A 24,122-nucleotide genomic window follows, 5' to 3' on the forward strand; every position below is an offset into this window, starting at 1 on the left:
TGCAACTTGAGACCATTGCTCCTTGTTCTGTCATCTGCCACCACTGAGAACAGCCAAGCTCCATCCTCTTTGGAACCCCCCTTCAGGTAGTTGAAGGCTGCTATCAAATCCCCCCTCATTCTTCTCTTCTGGAGACTAAACAATCCCAGTTCCCTCAGCCTCTCCTCATAAGTCATGTGCTCCAGACCCCTAATCATTTTTGTTGCCTTCCACTGGACTCTTTCCAATTTTTCCACATCCTTCTTGTAGTGTGGGGCCGAAAACTGGACACAGTATTCCAGATGAGGCCTCACCTCATACTGATACTGCAATCTGCCCCAGGCGTGGGGCTAGATGATGACTGGCAGTAGCCTTATTCTGAGGTGAGGTAGGGATAGTGGGTGGGATTGCCTGGGGAGGGGAGACCCTAGTACTGAGGGGTGTACTGCCAGGGGACAGCACCCCAGATAAAAGGGCACCAGGGTCTGGGAGGGACACGGGGCCAGAGGACAGGCGGACCACTGGCCTGCAGAGGGCGCTCCAGGATGCTGGAAGGGCTAATTACCAGAAGTCACTAGCAGGAGGTGCCGCAGGGGGAGTCTGCACCTTTACAGCTATGGAAGCAGAAATTGACTTTTCTTTTCCAGATTTAGCTAATATTCAGAAAGGGAATCTAGCACCTGCCTTCCAGATTTGAACACCCTCAAAATTGAAGAGTGCTCAAGCTCAATTTGGGCAGCTGTTACTTCATTTCTTCTAAATCAAATATACTGATCCACTGTAACTTGCTGTAGAAAAAGTAGAATAAATTGAGCAAGAAATGCTTCCTAGTGGTTATTGGGACTGGAATTGCTATTTTCAACAGCCATTGGTTTTTTTTGTTTTTTTTTTAGTTTTATTTGTTTAAAAGGAAGACAGTGATATTGCATTGGCAAATTCCCCATAGAAACAAAGAATGGAACAAAAGAATAATAAAGGCACCTCAACTTTTCCTCATTTATGTCGGAGAGTCTTATAATATGCATCCAGATATCCTTCAATCACACAAGCTGAAAGTTGTTCCACTTTACTGCAGTTCTGTAACCATATGGGAACCAATCCTGTCTGTGTTCTGTGCACATCCAAAATTCCTGCTGAATGACCCGTCCTGGGAGCGAGTTACCAGTGACTCAGGGCAGGGGCGGCAGGAGGGTGCAGTTGGGGGTAGGGGGAGAGAGCCCAGGGCTGGTGGGGGGTGGGGAGGGGGCAGCCAAAAATTTTTTTGCTTGGGGCAGCAAAAAACCTAGAGCCGGCCCTCTTTACACCAATGCAAACTGGATATGATGTTATTTCTTTTACTGTTTACGCAACAATAATAATATGAAGAATCCACACTGGTGCAGTTGGGTCCTAAATAGCCATGTTTACTAACTATATACAAACATGCCAGAGCTATCTACATACATATATTTCTGGTGGCTTCTCAAACATAGAACATAGGGAATACCACTACAGGGCTTACAGACAATTTAGAGGGACACTATAGTATTCCTGTGCACTACATAAATCTCCCCCTTTAATGTAAAAGGACATTTAAAAATGTGATAAATGCATTAGTACCACAAACTACTAAATATACAACATGCTACAAATAAAGCCTGAGAGGTGGTTTACAACTGCTCCCTGTATAACATGTCATAGACATCACAACACTATCTGGCAGGGTCTGTACTTCCTGGTGTAGCTGTATTAACATTGTTTCAACATCTTCCTGCTCTGCACTGTTTGAGGCAGTTATAACAGAAACAAGAACATGAAGCTTACTGGTGGTATCACAATTCTCAAACTAATTTCATAGGCACAGTTGCATTGTAGTGTGTAAAGATCCTTCAGATGCTCCAAGCTTCATCAAAAGTCCTGGTGTATTGCCTCCACTAACATTTCTTTCTCTTGTGTAAGTTTATTTAGGGGATGTCTGTCACTATGTTAGGCTAGAACCTATGCCAGTAACTGACAATTCCCAGAAAGGAGCATAATTGTGACATATTTTGTGACTGCGGTGCCTTAAGGACAGCTTCACCCTTGACTTGTCATTTATACAAACCATCTTTGTCAATGGTAGGGACACAATATGTAACTGAATCTTTGAAAAAATCACATTTTTCGTTGTTTGCTCTAGGCACAGATTTACAAGCACCTTCTGGAAGGTTCTCAAGTTGCTCTTCACTAGCTATTACAACCAGTAGATTGTTCAAGTAACACTGAGAATAACCTTTGAAATAATCTATGAAGAATTACAAGATTTTGACATTTTGACCCAGTTTGGGACAAAACCAAATTTGAAATCTCAGAATTTTCTGTGGAACAGAAGTTCCATTTTTCATTTCAGAAAATAAGTCCTTCTTTGTGTTAATCATGAGATGCTTCTTGTCACTGTCTTCAGTCTCCATTTGTAGGTAGGCTTGAGCTAGGTCAGTCTTGGAAAAACTATTGTGTACTGATCTGTGTCAAACAAATCAGTTTTCCACAAACAGCCAGGCAAAACCCTTTTCTGCCTCAGTGAGCAATTTACACACAGTCCAGTGGCTGTATGCTGCAGGTTCCTTTTTAGATTTACTTTCACTAGGCCAAAACTGTCATTCTCTATTCCACTGTATTCCTGGATTAGGATCCCACCCTCATTGCCAATTATTGTTTCCTTTGCTTTTTACAAAGCAATAACAATATGAAGAAACAACATAAGACACATTTGGGTCCTCAGTAAAAGTGTTTGCTAGCCGTATACAAACATGAAAGGCCTAGCTACATATATACTGCTGATCTCACTGGTTTCTGGCTGCTTCTAAACCAAAATGGAATCAGACTGATGGCACTTAAAATTAAAAAGGTCATAAAGCATTTTTTAAACTAACGGCTGGGGGAAAGCCAACAGGTGCGGAGGAGCATATGGTTTGGACAGAGGCATCCCTTAGGGGTGGATCTATTAATGGAGATTCTCTGTCTTTGTAAAGAGGAGAGAATGGAAAATGATAAAATACAGGTAGGATCTGATGAGAAACAGTTAAATGAAAAAGAATCAAATGAAAAAGAGTCCCATTTAATTACATCATGTAGTGGCAGACGTTTTTAAAAAAGTGACAAGTTTTTAAAGTGCTTATATACAAATGCTAGATAATAAGATGGGCGAACTAGAGCACCTTGTATTAAATGAGGATATTAATATAATAGTCATCACAGGAAATTGGTGTAATGTGGATAATCAATGGGACACAGTAATACCAGGGTACAAAATATATTGGAAGGACAGAACATGTTGTGCTGGTGGGGGAATGGCATTATATTTGAAAGAAAGTGTAGAATCAAATGAATTAAAAATCTTAATTAGCCCAATCCTCCAATTTGCCTAGGTCACTCTAGACCCTATCCCTACCCTCCAGCGTATCTATCTCTCCCTCCAGCTTAGTGTCATCTGCAAAGTTGCTGAGGGTGCGATCCATCCCATCATCCAGACCATTAATAAAGATGTTTAACAAAACCGGCCTCAGACCTACCCTTGGGGTACTCTGCTTGATACCGGCTGCCCACTAGACATCGAGCTGTTCATCATTACCCATTGAGCCCAACAATCTAGACAGCTTTCTATCCACCTTATAGTCCACTCATCCAGTCTATTCTTTTTTAACTTGCTAGCAAGTATACTGTGGGAGACTAACAATAATAAATAAGTATATGGAGATATACCTATCTCATAAAGCTGGAAAGGACCCTGAAAGGTCATTGATCCAGCCCCCTGCCTTTACTAGCAGAACCAAGTACTGGTTTTGTCCCATTTCCTAAGTGGCCCCCTCAAGGATTGAGCTCACAATTTAGCAGGCCAATGCTCAAACCACTGAGCTATCCCTCCCCCCTTCCAGCTGAGGTGCGATTAATAAGACTGGGACTTTTCTGCTTGGAAAAGAGATGACTAAAATCATGACTGGTATGGAGAAAATAAATAAGGAAGTGTTATTTACTCCTTCACACAAGAACTAAGGGTCACCAAATGAAATTAATAGGCAGCAGGTTTAAAACAAACAAAAGAAGTATTTTGTTTTCATGCAACGCACATTCTGGGGAACTCTTTGCCAGACAATGTTGTGAAGGCCAAGACTATAAAAGGGTTAAAAAAAGAGATACATAAGTTCATGGAGGATGGGTCCATCAATGGCTATTAGCCAGGATGGGCAGGGCTGGTGTCCCTAGCCTCCATTTGCCAGAACCTAGGAATGGGCAAGAAGGAATGGATCACTTGAGGATTACCTGTTCTGTTCATTCCCTCTGGGGCAGCTGGCATTGGCCACTGTTGGAAGACAGGATAGTCGGATAGATGGACCTTTGGTCTGACCCAGTATGGCCATTCTTATGTTCTTACAGAACACAGTGAGTGCCAATAGAGAGCTCACAAACTATTTAAAGGGATACTACCTCTTCCTATACATTACAGTATAAAATGCTAACATTTTAATTTGATACACCACCTACTCTGTACTCACTTTGCATTGGTGTAAATCATTACACAAGATTCAGGGTAATGATGAATCAGACCCTATGTTCAAAAATTGACTAAATAATAGGGCTCTCAAGCAATTAAAAAAATTAATGCACAATTAATCGCATTGTTAAATAATAATGGAATACCATTTATTTAAATATTTTTGGATGTTTTCTACATTTTCAAATATATTGATTTCAATTACAACTCAGAATACAAAGTTAACAGTGTTCACGTTATATTTATTTTTGGTTACAAATATTTGTGCTGTAAAAAATAAAAGAAATAGTATTTTTCAAATCACTTCACTTCATACAAGTACTGTAATGCAATCTTTGTATCATGACAGTTGAACTTTCAAATGTAGAATTATGTACAAAAAATAACTGCACTCAAAGTAAAACAATGTAAAACTTCAGAGCCTACAAGTCCACCCAGTCCTACTTCTTGTTCAGCCAGTCACTCAGACAAATAGAGTTGGTTTACATTTTCAGGAGACAATGCTGCCCGCCTCTTGTTTACAATGTCAACTGAAAGTGAGAATAGGCATTTGCATGGCACTGTTGTAGCGGGCGTTGAAATATATTTATTACACACCAGATGTGCTAAAGATTCATATGTCCCTTCATCTTCAACCACCATTCCAGAGGACATGTGTCAATGCTGATGATGGGTTCTGCTTGATAAAGATTCAAAGCAGTGCAGACTGATGCATGTTCACTTTCATCACTGGAGTCAGATGCCACTAACTGAAGGTTGATTTTCTTTTTTGTTAGTTTGGGTTCTGTAGTTTCTCATCATAGTGTTGCTCTTTTAAGACTTCTGTAAGCATGCTCCACACCTCGTCCCTCTCAGATTTTGGAAGGCACTTCAGATTCTTAAACCTTACATCGAGCGATGTAGCTATCTTTAGAAATCTTATATTGGTACTTTCTTTGCGTTTTGTCAAATCTGCATGAAAGTGTTCTTAAAATGAACAACATGTTCTGGGTCATCATCCGAGACTGCCAGAATATGAAATACAGGACAGAATGTGGTTAAAATAGAGCAGGAGACATACTATTCTCCCCCAAGGAGTTCAGTCAAAATGTAATTAAAGCATTTTTTTTTAAACAAGCGGTCATCAGCATGAAAGCATGTCTTCTGGAATGGTAGCCGAAACATGAAGGGGTATATGAATGTTTAGCATATCTGGCACATAAATACCTTGCAATATTGGCTACAAAAGTTCCATGCAAATGCCTGTCCTCACTTTCAGGTAACATTGTAAATAAGAAGCCGGCAGCATTATCTCCTGTAAATGTAAATAAACTTGTTTGTCTTAATGATCGGCTGAATAAGAAGTAGGACTGAGTGGACTTGTAGGTTCTGAAGTTTTACATTGTTTTGTTTTTGAGTGCAGTTATGTAACAAAAAAGATCTACATTTGTAAATTTCACTTTCACGATAGAGATTGCATTACAAAGTACTTGTGTGAGGTGAATTACTATTTCTTTTATCATTTTTAAAGTGCAAATATTTGTAATAAATATTATGACAGGTTGGATCACAGAAACCCCTTTGGGACTACCACCTGATGTGCTGGGACTACCTCTGAGCCCGTTTTCCCTGCCAGCTTGGGACTTCAGTACCTTGCCTTGTTTGAGCCAGACATGCTTGCCTGCTGATCCAAGTCTGAACCACGACCCCCACACACTGCAGGCTTAACTGAAAGCAGCTTAAGAAGTGCTCCTGTCTCCAGCACTCAGATACCCAGCTCCCAATGGGGTCCAAACCCCAAATAAATCCGTTGTATCCTGTTTAAAGCTTATACAGGGTAAACTCATAAATTGTTCACCCTCTATAACACTGACAGAGAGAGATGCATAGCTGTTTCCCGCTCTCCCCTCCCCCCCCCCAAAGTATTAATACTTACTCTGGGTTAATTAATAAGTAAAAAGTGATTTTATTAAATATAAAAAGTAGGATTTAAGTGGTTCCAAGTAATAACAGACAGAACAAAGTAAATTACCAAACAAAATAAAACACGCAAGCCTAAGCCTAATACCGCAGGAAACAAAACGCAGGTAAATCTCACCCTCAAAGATGTTCCAATAAGCTTCTTTGACAAACTAACCTCCTTCTAGTTTGGGTCTAGCAATCACTCACACCCTTGTAGTTACTGTCCTTTGTTCCAGTTTCTTTCAGGCATCTCTTTGGGGTCGAGAGGCTATCTCTTGAGCCAGCTGAAGACAAACTGGAGGGGTTTCCAGGGGCTTAAAAAGACTTTCTCTTGTGGGTGGAAACCCCTTCTCCTCTCCTATGAAGAATCCAGCTACAAGATGGAGTTTTGGAGTCAGTAGATCATAACCTTTGCAGAGATATGTTACATGGCATATCTAGCATAAAACAGATTCCAGTTATGTCCTATTTACACTCATAAGCATATTTCAATAAAGCATTATGGGGTGAAACATCACAAATATAATAATATAAAGTGAGCACTGTACACTTTGTATTCCGTGTTGTAATTTAAATCAATATATTTGAAAATGTAGAAAAACATCCAAAAATATTTAATAAATTTCAGTTGGTATTCTATTGTTTAACAGTACGATTAAAACTGCAATTAATCCTGATTTATTTTTTAAAATGGATTAGGGGGATCGGCTAAGGGGGTAGATGGCCAACAAGGTGCTCCGTTGTGCTCTGTGCTAACTTGTTTATGAGATGAGTGTTATAGCTAGAAATGTTGTCGCCTCCTAGCAATAATCAACTTTGCAACTAGACTAAAATAAGGAGACATAAAATTGTGTGTTACTGAGAGTGCTGACCATTTATGAAAAGGCCCATTCTGTACTTCTATTGCTGGGTTTTGGTCCTTTTAAAGACAGGCATTCTGGGGCCTGTTATTTCCAAAGGGAAGATAAGAATTGTATGACAGAAGCAATGCAGGGTTAGGAATATAAAACAGCTCCCTGCACTCAGTGTGGAGATCTGGGAGAGCAGCAGCAGCAGCCAACTCAAACTCTTTGTTGATAGGGTCTGGGCCCAGTCTGGAGGGAGAACCAGAGAAAGAATGTGGGAAGGGCCATGCTGGAGTAATCTGTGGACGGGTTAGGCAGGAGGTCTAAGAAAGTAAAAATGTAGGAAGTGGCTGTGGGGCTTGGGAGTGTGAAGGAGGGATGACTGAGACTGGAGTGAACAGGAGTTTCACAGTTTAGGTTCCCAGAGCAGGAGCCTGTGGTAGAGGAGACACCCTCAGGAATCAAGACAAAACCAAGAAGTAGTGTGGTTATACACACTTTGCAACCAAGGGGAAGGGGTATAACAAGCACTGCAACTAAGGGCTTGTCTATACTTACGCACTGGTTCGGTGGCAGGCAATCGAACTTCTGGGTTCGATTTATCGTGTCTTGTCTGGATGCGATAAATCGAACCCAGAAGTGCTTGCCGTCAACTCCAGTAATCCTGCTCGGCGAGAGGAGTACATGGAGTCGACGGGGGAGCCTGCCTGCCGTGTCTGGACCACGGTAAGTTCGAACTAAGGTACGTCGACTTCAGCTACGTTATTCACGTAGCTGAAGTTGCGTACCTTAGTTCAAACTGGGGGGGTTAGTGTACACCAGGCCTAAGAGAAGAAGGAAGCACAGATCCTAATGAGAGGGCTGTGCCCAAAGGTGAAGGACTTGTTCTGTCGACTTTTGTTTGCCCTGGCAGTGGAGGATTTTTTGTTGGTAAACTACACAGCTACTGAAGGCACATTAAGAGGGAAGCTACAGGGGTAGCTGCACCTTCTGCTGGAGTAGGTAAGCCATTGTTAGGGTAAGCACTAAAAATTAATATAAATATTGAAAAATAAATTTCTTCTGCCTCCCATGAAACTCTGCTAGCTTGAAAAAACAAACAAACAAATAAATAAATTGCATATTGCATTTTTCCAGCTGTATTTTGCAACAAGATTGTTTTCTGCCTTGGGCAAAATTGTGAATGCGTTATCTGATTGATCTGCTTTGTTTTCACAAGAGAGACTGAAGTGTTAGTAAAAATTACTGAAGTGCAAGTTCAGTGTATTGCATGATCTGTAGGGTACTTGAGCTTTACAACATTTGAATATCTGCATAAACCCATAAGAATTTCAAATAGACCATATTGTGACACAGACGCAAGGCAAGATTTTATTCTTCTCTTTGATATCTGAATAGGAAATATTCTTGTAAAAGACAAAAAGGAAATGTACTTCTCTCTCTGTCATAAGCTCCTTTCACTAGTCCCTGTGCATAAAAATGTAAATAATGTCTTTTTCTTTTTAATATGTTGGAGATGGAGTTTTACAGAACTCAGCTGGATAGATTAAAAAAAATCTCTTGTATTCTCAATGGCACCAATGTTTGTAAGTCATAAAATGCCTTATTTTCATTTGGTTTTGTGAGGTAGGTTTAATTCCTATTATGTTTCCTTTGAAAGGATAGTCTCTTCTCTGCTCTGATTCTTTGTGTGAGACAACAGAAAAGTATTGTTTAAACTGTGGTTGAGAGACCCCAGGACTGCTGCAGCCCTTCTACAAGTTTTTATTTATTTATTTTTACATTACTGATTCAAACATATGATAAACTTTAAAAAAGACAAGTGAAATACTGCAGTCCAATGTATGTAGACATATCTGTGTTATCAGTTCACATCTCTGTTACTAGACCTGGCCCATAAATAGACAACTTCATGGACCAAATGGCAGACTTCAATGGAGTTGCAATTGGATATAATTTGTAAGACTGGCCAGAAAACAAGAACTCCGTTTCACACAAAAAATTGAGGTTTTGAAATCTGTTTCCATTCTGTATTGGAATAAAAATGAGACCTTTTCAAATGTTTTGTGGGGAAAAAGAAAATGTGAGCGAGAAAGAAAGCAATACACTCCAGAATATCCTGGTAGATAGGGCATTCACCTGGGATGTGAGAGACACAGCTTACATTCCCTGCTCTAACTCAGGCAGAGGAGGGACTTTAACCTGAGCCTCCCACATCCCAGGTGAGTATCCTAACCATTGGGCTATTGGCTATTCTGCAGGTTCTCACTCTGGTTTTTATCAGAAATTCCATGCTGGAACAGAGACACCTTCTTGATGAATCAGTATTTTCCAGTGAAAAAGGTTTCATTACAAAATTCCCAGTCAGTTCTAATAATTTGTACCTGTGCTTGGGTTTAACAGCCTAAACAAACAGAAATACAGTCAAAAGGAGATGTGAGTCATGTGATCTGTTTCTGAGTATATCTGAGGTACTTTTGAGAATTTGTGGACACCACTGCTATGCAGTCTGCATTGTTACTGGTGCATATAATGACAAAGTTTCAGATGTTTTGGCTGGCTGAGGAAAGCCCTGAAAGGTTTGGCTAAGCTTCAGAAAAAGATTCAAACCTTTTGCTTTTTCCCTCCTTCCTCTTCCTACCTTCCACGTCAATCAGATTCTCTCTCCCTTCAACCTCCGTCCTTTCACTCCTCTCATCCAACAATTTCTTTTTTCTTCCCCATTAGTATATTGAGTTCTACATAACCCTTCCCTTTGATGATATTTCATTGGGTCAGGAATTCAGGTGTGCTCTTTTCTGGGCCTTGACCAGCTATTGCATCTGTATCTGTGTGCATCCTCTAGGGCTTCACAGTAAATTATGAGGGAGACCAGGTTTGTGAGAGCTGACGACACAATAACAGGAATTTTCAGGGAAAGTGGGATATTCTTCAGGAGGTGAGGAAAAATGGAAGAAGTCACATATAAGGACCTACAAAAGTAAGGTGTGATTAAAGTTATAGACCTAAGAATCAGTCTGAGCTGCTGTTATGTGTTTCAGAGTAGATTTTCCCATTCTTAAGCTCATTGCATCCTGCAATGTGTTTTGGAGCTAGGTAGTACAGTGGATTGGAGTTGGTGCATAAGTCTTATTTCTATACTATTTTTGTTGGATAAGGGTGGCACATTATCCATAGACCGAAAGTCCTCCTTTCAGCTACAGAACAGGTACTGGTAGGGCATTCGTCTCATGCACGCTTGACCAACATGTTTCTATCCTGCTCTGGAGAGACCATACATACATACATAAAGATAACCGATGAGTTAAATCTCAATACTCATTTATCCATGTTTAAAGAGCCCACAAGTTAAGGGCTTCAGTGAAGCTCTAATGCCCCCAAAACCTTGCACAGTCCCTCTAAGTAGGGACAAATTTCACTTTATATGTGTTAGTATTGTCTAGGGGCATAGAATTGCCATGCCCAACCATACCAGTGTTACATTTAGTCAGGAGTCCTGTCTCTGGCAGACAAGTACCAGATTCTTCAGAGGAAGATGCAGGAAACTCTGTAGTGCACCATAATGGACTGAACTGCTTCTAGTGGGAATCATGTCTAACTTCCATCAGCTAGTGGATGGTTTATGCCTTGAAGCATAAAAGCTTATATCCCTTTATAAAAATGTGTTTGCCTAATCTTATCTACTATAACTGAACGTTCTCATTATATTCAGAAATCTGTAGCAAAATCTGTAGATCATGATGAAAAGTGAGTTTGGAAGTACCTTATTTTTATTCCTACAGTACATTGGTTGACACTGCAAAATTGTCAAACTGTTGAGCACAATTGGCAATTTCTAAAAGAGCAAGAATATCCTGCCTGCTACAAGACTCGCGACCCCCATCCACTGTGTGTCTCATTTCATTGCCCCAGGCAGACAAACACCATCAGAATTTTGTTGAACACCAAGATTCATTCCCCCACTCTGGATGGCTGCTGTGAAATATCATTTAGCATCATGGTTAATCAGCACTTGCTTGACCACTGTGTTGTTCTGAGACACTATAGCTCACTATACTTTCCTTCCTATTTATTTACTTCATCCTCCCCAAGAGAGCAAAAGACATTTGTAGCCTGTCATGTATTTGTTCTGGTATTTTTTAGTTTACTTTCTTCTTACTGAACTCTAACATGGGGCACACACTAACTTCAGTTTCTTAGAAACATTACTAATTCTGATATTATTTTGTTTGCTGACATGTTTTGTAGTTGTGTACATCTAGAGTGACCAGACATCCCAATTTTATCAGAACTGTCCTGATATTAGGGATTTTGACTTCTGTAGGACCCTATTATCCCCCTCCCCCGGTCCCAATTTTTCACCCTTGCTATCTGGTCTCCCTATGTATTTCATGCACATAATTATGGTGGATCATCTAAATATATTGAAGAAGAAATATATATCTCAAATATAGTTGAATTAATAGCTTTTTAGAGACTGCAGTCTAGGGTGATACATTTTAGATTGAAGTGCCATCAAAATACTGATAATTCTCAACCCTATGTCTCTTTATCACAGGTGCAGTTCTCTTGCCTTCCCACTTTCGTATAAAGTGAGATCTGGAAGATGAGCTAGCTGCGGCTTAATCTAGATATGAAAGAGGTGATGCTGCTTGTCAGAGAAAGCAACTGGATCTATTGCTGTGATTGTCCCATTAGTGTGATGTGTCACTTGCCAAAGAGGCTTTCAAGCACAGTTTTTTTTTTATCACCGACTAAAGCTCTTGTAATTCATAGCCCCCTTTCCCATCAGCACTTTCCAAAGAGATTGAAGAGTAAGGCAAACTTGGCCACATTTTTGTCACTTTTAGCGGGAACTACTGTGATGTGTTCTACTTCAAGAGACACTTCAAAACCACACAAAAACTTAAGGATGGGAAAATGTGGACTCCCACATTAAGTGGGGTGGGTCAGTGCCATATGAGTACACTTCCCCTCTGCTTTGTACACTGTACTGCCTTTTCGTTTGCCTCTGAGTGCAAGTCAAGAAAAGATGTTTCCCACAGCATTTTTCATAGGCTTCCTAATAACAACAAAGTTCTTCATGCAGTTTCATTAAAGAAACATTTGGACAATGGAAAACAAGTGGGTATGTGATCCTGAAAATCCATGTGATGAACTCTAGAGCCATTTGACTATTAATCTTGCACCTTTGACTACCTCACCTGCATTGACCACTGACCCATCTTAACTGAGCATACTTCTAACAATCTAAGTCCAAGAGATGTTTCAAACCACCACCATGCATAATAATAGAACCATTTGCAAAAGTGATATTCTTCCTTTCCCCACCATCTAAGAAGTAATTTTCAGTAGGAAAGAAGGCTAATCCTGGGGTTCAACAAAACTTCATAGTAGGACAGGTATTTATCTATCTGTGAAAGGAGGAAAAGAGGGAAGTGCAAAATACATTGATGAAACATTAATTTATTTTAGTCAAAACTAGAGGGGATATTGAGGGGCTGAAAGAAGACCTAACAAAACTAGGCATAGAGAAGGCTGTTCAGCCGCTCGTACTATATTTGCCTTCCATTAACCACAAAAAAATGAGGACACCCAGTTAAATGAAAAGTAACAAATTTCAGATTGATAAAAGGAAATTATTTGATTTACACAATAAATGATTAACCTATGGTACTCATTGACAAATATTTTACTGAGATGAAGAATTTATGCCTGGACTGTGCAAGTCAATGCAACTCCAGACAGACAAAGTCTCTTGTACTAAAAAACTTGAAAATTGGGGGAATTGATGAGATTAGATATTATTAATATTAGTAATAATACTAATAATTATTAATAAAAGCTAGAAGTAAAATGACTAGAATAAACAGTTTAAAGGAAAACAGACTTCGGGGCATAAAATCAAAAACTAACTGCCATGAGTTAGGAAAACTTTTTCCTCATAGACATTTCATTAAATAATTGCCCATTATCAAATTACTTTATGCATTCTTCTAAAACATCTGATATTAGGGCTGGAGACAGAACACCAGACTACATGGTTCACTGGTCTAATCTTGTAAGGGAATTGTTATGTTAACACTCATGCTTGGACTAATGTTAAAGATCTTAATTCTTTATCCAAGCTAGCTAGAAATAGGGGCTTTAACTCAGTTATAAAGACTAGAGATGGTTAACTAATATTTGCAAATAGTTTGTTCACTCTTCTTTCTTCCAATCAGTGAATCAATTATTCATATTGGCGCCTTGTCTGGTGCCTTAACCACAAGACCATTTTTCCTCATAAAACCACTCTTCCATGGTAGTGTGATGCAAGGTACACAGCCCTCAAAGAGAGGGAAAGATAACTATATTTATTCATTGTGAATTGAAGTAAATGTCAGTTCTGTCATTTGAATTATGTTAGCAACAAGAAGAAAGCCAAGGAAAGTGTGGGCCTCTTACTGAATGAGGGAGGCAACCTAGTGACCGAGGATGTGGAAAAAGCTAATGTACTCAATGCTTTTTTTGCCTCTGTCTTCACGAACAAGGTCAGCTCCCAGACTGCTGCACTGGGCAGCACAATATGGGGAGAAGGTGACCGGCCCTCTGTGGAGAAAGAAGTGGTTCGGGACTATTTAGAAAAACTGGACGTGCCCAAGTCCATGGGGCCGGATGCGCTGCATCCGAGGGTGCTAAAGGAGTTGGCAGATGAGATTGCAGAGCCATTAGCCATTATTTTTGAAAACTCATGGCGATCGGGGAGGTCCCGGATGACTGGAAAAAGGCTAATGTAGTGCCCATCTTTAAAAAAGGGAAGAAGGAGGATCCGGGGAACTACAGGCCAGTCAGTCTCACCTCAGTCCCTGGAAAAATCATGGAGCAGGTCCTCAATGAATCAATTATGAAACACTTAGAGGAGAGGAAAGTGATCAGGAACAGTCAGCATGGATTCACCAAGGGAAAGTCGTGCCTGACTAACCTAATTGCCTTCTATGATGAGATAACTGGCTCTGTGGATGAGGGGAAAGCAGTGGATGTGTTATTCCTTGACTTTAGCAAAGCTTTTGATACGGTCTCCCACAGTATTCTTGCCACCAAGTTAAAGAAGTATGGGCTGGATGAATGGACTGTAAGGTGGATAGAAAGCTGGCTAGATCGTTGGGCTCAATGGGTAGTGATCAATGGCTCCATGTCTAGTTGGCAGCCGGTTTCAAGTGGAGTGCCCCAAGGGTCGGTCCTGGGGCCGGTTTTGTTTAATATCTTTATTAATGATCTGGAGGATGGTGTGGACTGCACTCTCAGCAAGTTTGCAGATGACACTAAACTAGGAGGCGTGGTAGATACACTAGAGGGTAGGGATCGGATACAGAGGGACCTAGACAAATTAAAGGATTGGGCCAAAAAAAACCTGATGAGGTTCAACAAGGACAAGTGCAGAGTCCTGCACTTAGGACGGAAGAATCCCATGCACTGCTACAGATTAGGGACTGAATGGCTAGGTAGCATTTCTGCAGAAAAGGACCTAGGGGTCACAGTGGACGAGAAGCTGGATATGAGTCAACAGTGTGCTCTTGTTGCCAAGAAGGCTAACGGCATTTGGGGCTGTATAAGTAGGGGCATTGCCAGCAGATCGAGGAACGTGATCGTTCCCCTTTATTCGACATTGGTGAGTCCTCATCTAGAATACTGTGTCCAGTTTTGGGCCCCACAGTACAAGAAGGATGTGGAAAAATTAGAAAGAGTCCAGTGGAGGGCAACAAAAATGATTAGGGGTCTGGAGCACATGACTTATGAGGAGAGGCTGAGGGAACTGGGATTGTTTAGTCTCCAGAAGAGAAGAATGAGGGGGGGATTTGATAGCAGCCTTCAACTACCTGAAGGGGGGTTCCAAAGAAGATGGAGCTCGGCTGTTCTCAGTGGTGGCAGATGACAGAACAAGGAGCAATGGTCTCAAGTTGCAGGGGGGGAGGTCCAGGTTGGATATTAGGAAACACTGTTTCACTAGGAGGGTGGTGAAGCACTGGAATGCATTACCTAGGGAGGTGGTGGAGTCTCCTTCCTTGGAGTTTTTTAAGGCCCGGCTTGACAAAGCCCTGGCTGGGATGATTTAGTTGGGAATTGGTCCTGCTTTGAGCAGGGGGTTGAACTAGATGACCTCTTGAGGTCACTTCCAACCCTGATATTCTATGATTCTAATTCGTCAGCATAGGATCAAAACTGTATTGTGGTGATGGGCACCACATAAAAACCCTGAAAGTGGCAGAGGAACATGGCAAATAATACCCACTGAACATTTTTAAAATGAAAGAATTTCTGAAACAAGAGTTCTTTGGTTTTCTCTTTTCTGTAAAGTTTGACATAATCAACAGTCATGATGAGTTTTTGTGATACAAAGGTTTTATTGGCATGTATTTGGGATGTCCTGCATCACACATTCATTGGCTATTTGAGGGGCAAAATCATTCCGGGTCAGACAAAACATTTCATTTTAATACAACTGAAACATTTCAGTGCTGACACTTTCTTAATAGTCTTGAATTTTTAAAAATAAAATTAAAGGAAATTTTAAGTCATTTCAACCTGATAAGTCTAAACATTTTATTTTGAAGATGTGAGAATGATATGCTTTTACATTTATTCATTAATTATATTTGGATGTTTAAAAAAAACAGTTTGGCAAATCTGAAGTGAATTCATGAAATATTTTGATTTTGCTCAATCTGCACATTTTGCCAAGAAAAGTTACAGCCAAAAAATTTCACTGAACTACATTTATGAGTAGTACAGTATTCATACTGGTGAAAATTTGATATCACACCATCACATATTTTCTAGTTGTCTCATATATATTCAGTACCCAGCAATTTTGTTAATGCAGTGTTAAGGCTGACTGGTTACTCTTCCAGAAAGTCAGATGTACCTATACTTAAACCCCTGAAAACCAGGAAATACTGGTAGACTTTTTCATAATAATAATGGTAATGTCTCTCCACACCTTAGCAATTGTGGTGTTACCTCCCATTCTCACTGTAGCACACCTTATTGGTTACTGGTGAAAATATTGCTTAAAACTAAAGGCAGTTAAAAAGATGATTAATTGTTCTTTGAGAAGTCAATCAGTATTATTCAAAATGTGATAATATGATTTAGAGTTTCTAACATTTTAAACCAAAACAATTTTATTCAATCCCCTTTTTAGACTTGAGGTAGGGGAAAGGCTGTTTTGATTTGATTAAAGTAATTCTTCCCTTCCCATAAGACTAGCTTCTTAAACACTTTTTACAGAACGATTCATAATATGTAGAATTGCAAATGTGGCATGGGACTTCTTGTCAGTTGTTAAATGTGCATGTTCTTGTTTAAGCAAAGAAACAAAAGATGGAAATTTTATAGTGGAAGAGATTACACTGCACTCCTCTTCACACAATATTGTGATGTTTTGGAAATGAAATTCTGTTTTCTTTCTCTCTCTCTCTCTCTCTCTGTATATGCTGCTTACCCATTATAGTAAAAGCTAAAACAAGAACCATTTTGTTTCATGAAACACACAAAAGTAGCTGTCTACATCTCTAATACTTGGAACTCTGTTGCACAACATACTTAGTTTGCTTGAGTAATCAACTTAAAGCAGCAGTGCAGTAATGTCAGTCACCAGTCATGCAAGCTGAACTTCATTATACAGTAATTGCACATTTGATATACTAAAAGTGAAGGGAAGCAGTGTTTCATTGTACTTACCATGAAATAAACATGTATTACTCATTCACTTAGTTACTACACTGGGGTCCTGCTTTGAGCAGCGGGGTTGGACTAGATGATCTCCTGAGGCCCCTTCCAACCCTGATATTCTATGATTTTTTTTTTTGTAGCACTATTATAGACATTGCCATTTTGCTTTAAGGTTCAATGAGTGATTTATTAGGTAGTGATGTGCAGATGTTTATTAAAAATGTTAGAATAAACTTCTGAAATGAACTATTACATACTTTACAGGAGGTTGTCTTTCTCACATTCTTAGTTTTAAAAGTTTTAAAAGCTGTGCTATGCTACTTTCAGGAAACTTTCTATGAGATAGGTATATCTCCATATATTATATTTTTTTTGGTTCACAGTCACGCTGGAAGGGCATAACAAGTGGGATCCCACAGGGATCCATTCTGGGTCCAGTTCTGTTCTATATCTTCATCAGTGGTTTACATAATGGCATAGAGAGTACACTTATAAAGTTTCCAGACAATACCAAGCTTGGAGGGTTGCAAATGATTTGGAGAATAGGATTAAAATTCAAAATGATTTGGACAAACTGGAGAAATGGTCTGAAGTAAACAGGATGAAATTCAATAAGGACAAATGCAAAGTATTCCATCTAGCAATCAGTTGCACACATACAAAATGGGAAATGGCTGCCTAGGAAAGAATACTGTGGAAAGGGATCGGGGGGGTGGGGGAGAGGAGTCATAGTGGACCATAAGCTAAATATGAGTCAACAGTGTAGCACTGTTGCAAAAAAACCAAACATCATTCTGGGATGTATTAGCAGGAGAGTTGTAAGCAAGACACGAGAAGTAATTCTTCCGCTCTACTCCGTGCTGATTAGACCTCAATTGGAGTATTGTGTCCAGTTCTGGGTGTCACATTTCAGAAAAGATGTGTACAAATTGGAGAAAGTGCAGAGAAGAGCAACAAAAATGATTAAAGGTCTAGAAAACATGACCTATGAGGGAAGATTGAAAAAACTGGGTTTGTTTAGTCTAGAAAAGAGCAGACTGAGAGGGGACATGATAACGGTTTATAAGTATATAAAAGGTTTTTACAAGGAGGAGGGGAGAAAAATTGTTCTTCTTAACCTCTGAAGATAGAATAAGAAGCAATGGGCTTAAATTGCAGCAAGGGAGGTTTAGGATGGACATTAGGAAAAACTTCTTAACTGTCAGGGTGGTTAAGCACTGGAATAAATTGCTTAGGGAGGTTATGGAATCTCCATCATTGGAGATTTTTAAGAGCAGGTTAGACAAACATCTGTCAGGGATGATCTAGATAACACTTTGTCCTGCCATGAGTGCAGGGGACTGAATTAAATGATCTCTCGAGGTCCCTTCCAGTCCTATGATTCTATGATACTATCTGAATTTGCCATCCTCTTGGCTCAAACTGCACTCTCAATAAAGAACCCTGATTTTATTTGTCTTCATTGTTTTTAGATTTCTACATTCAAAGATAAGACTGCTTGTCAATGGCTTTAAGTTAAGAACACGTTTTTACCAAAATATGTGTTTGGGTGTGTCTGTTATATATTAGAAACACATTTATATTGCACAACTCCCTGTGTTTAATCCAAACCTCCCCCAACAAACATCTACAAGACAGAAAATAGAAATTTAAGACAAAGATATTAGTGAAAAACAAAGTCAAATCATGACCTATATTAAAAAAAATATCTCCCAAGAGCTGCTCTCCTCCCTAAAAAAATGTTTGCCTAATATACTTTCTTCCTGGTTACAGGATTTTTTCAGTAGAAATGAGAAGAAGCATGTTTTTTTTTTACTTTTCACAGTGGGCTAGGATATCAGATTATTCTCAGTTCAAAGTAGAGATGAAAGCCACTACAAAAATATATGGCTGCTCTTTTTCTAAGAAAAAGTCTTTGTAGAGCTGATATGGTATCTGGTGTTGTACGCAACCATTCTATACAGAGCAGTTTGTTTTTAGGAGGGGAAATAAGAGAATAACATTGGCTGAAGCTACAAGGGACAGTAGAGGTGAAATGGGCCAGATATTGAGTAGTGCAGAAGCCCAGTGGTTTCAGACCTATGGGACCTCTGCAGGGGCCTGGACAGTTGTCAGGATGGCATGGTAGCCACTGTATTCTTGGGACTTGAAGAAGCCTAGAAGAGATAGGTAGCTCATAAAAATTAACTTCCTCCCTTCTCCCTCCCTTTCTGTCTCTCTTTCCCTTGCAGGGATCATGGAGCTTACTTTGCCCTAGCCAATGTAGGGGGGGAGCAGAAAAAGGTGTACCTCTGTGCCCCTCAAACAAACAAACCACTTATCCTATACAGTACTGAGAGGGGGATTGTGTGCCATTTCACTGACCTGACCTCTGACTGCCCTGGCATTGAGCTATCCACTGTATTTCTGTCCTGATAACTCCATTTTGGAGCTGTCACTTGGCTCCTCTGGTCTCCTAGCTATGTTCTGCTGGTGAGAGACTCATTTCTGTCCATATTGGTGAGCAGCTTACTGCAGGACTGAAATGGGACTGTCAGAATCAAATTAGGGTAAAACCAAGATTGCAGATTCATGAGGAAGAAGAAATGGCAAATAGAGAGAGCCTGTAATTTTTCAACAGCTTAATGGAAAATAACATCCTTGTTAAAGGGGAAAACATGAATAGCACTGTCAGCTTGCCAACCTGAGCCTTGCAATTAAATAAGCTTCAGTTCCACTCACTTTTTGCCAGTTTCTTGAGAGGGGAGAAATATTCTTTTGATTGGGGAAAAAGTGTAAAACTTTATTTTTAATATGGCTCAACTAAAGATTAACTAAAGGACTACTCAAAAAGAACAGTGAGCAAGAGGTAACAACTGATACATAAAAAAGATTGGCTATTATGCAATTAAATAATTTTTGATGAGTACTTAAATTAACTCACAATTTGCTGAACTCACCCTTCAGACATGTGAATGTATCAATATACTTAACTGAAAGGAACAGAAGTGGCTCCCTTTGAAGTCAATGGCAATACACCCATTGGCTTCAATAGTGGAGGATCAAGCCTTTAGGTCCTGTGATAGGGCACATCCCTCACACAGGACCTGAAGGGTTTAATGTGGGCCTGAGAGACCAATGAACAAACCTGGCAGCACCTGGGAGAGATAAAAAGCCAGACTTAACTTATAATGAAGGCCTGATGGGTAGGGGCTGGGTGATCATAAAGCCAGGAAGTTAGCAGCAGAAGGGGGCTGTAGAGAAAGAGACTCTGCAGTCACTCTCTGGGGGATAGAAGCAGCAAGAAATGGTCCAGGAAGGCAGCAAAGAATCTGAGGGAGTAGACCTTGGCTTCTAGCTACAGGGTCCCTGGGCTGGAACCAAGAATGGGCTGGGTTCCCCTACCAGCCACAAAGGAAGGTGGTCTGAAACCTCAGAGGTAAGCGGTGTAAGGGATCATGTAGCCCAGAGGCAGACAGAAGATCTGCTATAAGGTCATTGGTCTATAGCTTGAGTGGACTCTCTGTTATCATGGAAGGGGGGACTAACATGTGACCTGGATGGAGGGCCAACTTGTGAGAAGAGAGATCACTGCAGTGATGGAGTGACTGTTGACAAGGGTTGATCTATGGAGCGACAGCCACTATGCCATGCCTGGCCACACAGAGGTGCATGTGTGTTGAGTGAACCCCTTCACAGGTCCTGATCCTGCAAAGCACTTGGTCACAAGCCATCTCATTGACTTCAGTGGGACAACTCATATGGTTAGGTGCTTTACTGGCTGGGGGCTGGGCTTTCCAGCCAACTTTAGATGAGAGAAAACCTGGAGAGGCAGAACTAATGACATATGAGGAATAGATACAAATGTAGCAACACCATCCCATGGTAACTAAAACTCCATTTAAAATGCTCAAGCATGGTTCATCTTCTCCAATAGAAATATTCTTGAGAGGGTGTCAGGGCCAGAAAACCAGAGACATTCCTGGGGTCACTACATCAGGGAACATGGAGTTTTTCATAGAATCATAGAAGATTAGGGTTGGAAGAGACCTCAGGAGATCATCTAGTCCAATCCCCTACTCAAAGCAGGACCAACCCCAACTAAATCATCCCAGACAGGGTTTTGTCAAGACAGGCCCTAAAACCTCTAAGGATGGAGATTCCACCATCTTCCTAGGTAATCCATTCCAGTGCTTCAACACCCTCCTAGTGAAATAGTTTTTCATAATATCCAACCCAGATCTCCCCCACTGTAACTTGAGACCATTGCTTCTTGTTAAGTCATCCTCTTTGGAACCCCCCTTCAGGTAGTTGAAGGCTGCTATCAAATCCCCCCTCACTCTTCTCTTCTACAGACTAAATAAGCCTCCCCTCATAAGACATGTGCTCCAGCCCCCTAATCATTTTCATTGTCATCCGCTGGACTCTCTCCAATTGGTCCACATCCTTTTTGTAGTGGGATGCCCAAAACGGGATGCATTACTCCAGATGTGTCCTCACCAGTGCCAAATAATCACTTTCCTTGATCTCCTGGCAATGCTCCTACTAATGCAGCCCAATATGCCGTTAGCCTTCTTGGTAAAAAGGGCACACTGTTGACTCATATCTTCTCGTCCACTGTAATCCCTAGGTCCTTTTCTTCAGAACTGCTACTTTGCCAGTTGGTTCCCAGCCTGTAGCAGTGCATGGGATTTTTCTGTCCCAAGTGGAGGACTCGGCACTTGTCCTTGTTGAATCTCATAAGATTTCTTTTGGCCCAATCCTCCAGTTTGTCTAGTTCACTCTGGACCCTATCCCTACCCTCCAGATTATCTACCTCTCCCCCCAGCATAGTGTCACCCATGAACGTGCTGAGGGTGCAATCCATTCCATCATCCAGATCATTAATGAATATGTTGAACAAAACCAGACCCAGGGCCGACCCTTGGGGCACTCTGCTTGATACCAGATGCCAACTAGACATCGAGTCATTGATCACTACCCATGGATCCCGACGATCTAGCCAGATTTCTATTCACCTTATAGTCCATTCATCCAATCCATACTTTTTTAACTTGCTGACAATAATACTGTGGGAGACCGTTTCAAAAGCTTTGCTAAATTCAAAATATATCACATCCACCGCTTTCCCCATATCCACAGAGCCAGTTATCTCATCACTGAAAGCCAATCAGGTTGGTCAGGCACAGGGGAGTTGGAACCATTTTTATAGTGGGGGTGCTGAAATCCATTGAACCAAACTGTAAACCCTGTATATGATGGAAATCACTTCAAGCCAGGGAGTGTTGCAGCACTCCCAGCACCCATAGTTCCAGCACCTATGGTCAGGCATGACTTGACCTTGGTGAATCCATGTTGACTGTTCCTGATCCCCTTCCTCTCCTCCAGGTGCTTCAAAATGAACTCCTTGAGGACCTGTTCCATGATCCTTCCAGGACTGAGGTCAGGCTGACCAGTCTGTAGTTCCCCTGATTCTCCTTCTTCCCTTTTTTAAAGATGGACACTATATTTGTCTTTTTCCAACTGCTTGGGACCTCCCCCGATCACTACGAGTTTTCAGAGATAATGGCCAATGGCTCTGCAATCACATCAACCAACTCCCTCAGCACCCTCAGATGCATTAGATCTGGACCCATGGACTTGTGCATGTCCAGCTTTTCTAAGAAGTTCGTAACCTATTCTTTCACCACTGAGGGCTGCTCATCTCCTCCCCATACTGTGCTGCCCAGTGCAGCAATCTGGGAGCTGACCTTTATTGTGAAGAGTGGGGCAAAAAAAGCGTTGAGTACTTCACCTTTTTCCACATCAGCTGTCACTAGGTTGCCTCCCCCATTCAGTAAGCGTCCCACACTTTCCCTGACCTTTTTCTTGCTGCTAACATAAATGTAAAAACCCTTCTTGTTACCCTTCACATCCCTTGCTAGCTGCAACTCCAATTGTGCTTTGGCCTTCCTGATTACACCCCTGCATGCTCAAGCAATATTTTTATACTCCTCCCTAGTCATCTGTCCAAGTTTCCACTTCTTGTAAGCTTCCTTTTTTTGTTTAAGCTCTCTGTTAAGCAAAGCTGATCACCTGCCATATTTGCTATTCTTTCTGCACATCAGGATGGTTTGTTCCTGCCCTCAATAGGGCTTCTTTAAAATACAGCCAGCTTTCCTGAACTCCTTTCCCCCTCATATTAGCCTCCCAGGTGATCCTGCCCATCAGTTCCCTGAGGGAGTCAAAGTCTGCTTTTCTGAAGTCCAGGGTCTGTATTTTGCTTCTCTCCTTTCTTCCTTTTGTCAGGCTCCTGAACTCGATCATCTCATGGTCATTGCTGCCCAGGTTGCAACCCACATCTACATCCCCTACCAATTCTTCCCTGTTTGTGAGCAGCAGGTCAAGAGGAGCATGGCCCCTAGTTGGTTCCTCCAGCACTTGCACCAGGAAATTGTCCCCAACACTTTCCAAAAACTTCCTGGATTTTCTGTGCACTGCTGTATTGCTCTCCCAGAAGATGTCAGCATGATTGAAGTCGCTGATGAGAACAAGGGCCTGTGATCTGGAAACTTCTGTTAGTTGTCCGAAGAAATCTTGGTTTACCTCATTGTCTTGGTCTGGTGGTCTATATCAGACACCCACCACAACATCATCCTTGTTGCTTTCCTCTAAACTTAACCCAAAGACTCTCAACAGGCTTTTTTCCAGTTTCTGAGCAATCATACCTCTCTTACATACAGTGCAACTCCTCCACCTTTTCTCCCCTGCCTGTCCTTCCTGAACAGTTTATCCCTATCCATGACAGTGCTCCCATCATGTGAGTTACCCCACCAAGTCTCTGTTATTCCAATCACATCATAGTTCCTTGACTGTACCAGGACTTCCAATTCTTCCTGTTTGTTTCCTAGGCTTCTTGTGTTCGTGTAATAAGCGCCCAAGATAACTAGCCAATTGCCCTACTTTCTCAGTATGAATAAGGAGGCCTCCCATGTTGCACTCTCCTCCTTGTGTTTTCTCCCAGTATCCCAGTTTCCCACTTCCCTCTAGGCTTAGCTCACTATCCCCTGGCGAACCTAGTTTAAAGCCCTCCTCACTAGGTTATCAAGCCTGCCTGCAAAGATGCTCTTCCCTCTCTTTGTTAGGTGGATCCCATATCTTTCTAACAATCCTTC

Source organism: Trachemys scripta, chromosome 3 (genome assembly GCF_013100865.1).
Source record: "Trachemys scripta elegans isolate TJP31775 chromosome 3, CAS_Tse_1.0, whole genome shotgun sequence".
In the NCBI taxonomy this organism is placed as follows: domain Eukaryota; kingdom Metazoa; phylum Chordata; order Testudines; family Emydidae; genus Trachemys; species Trachemys scripta.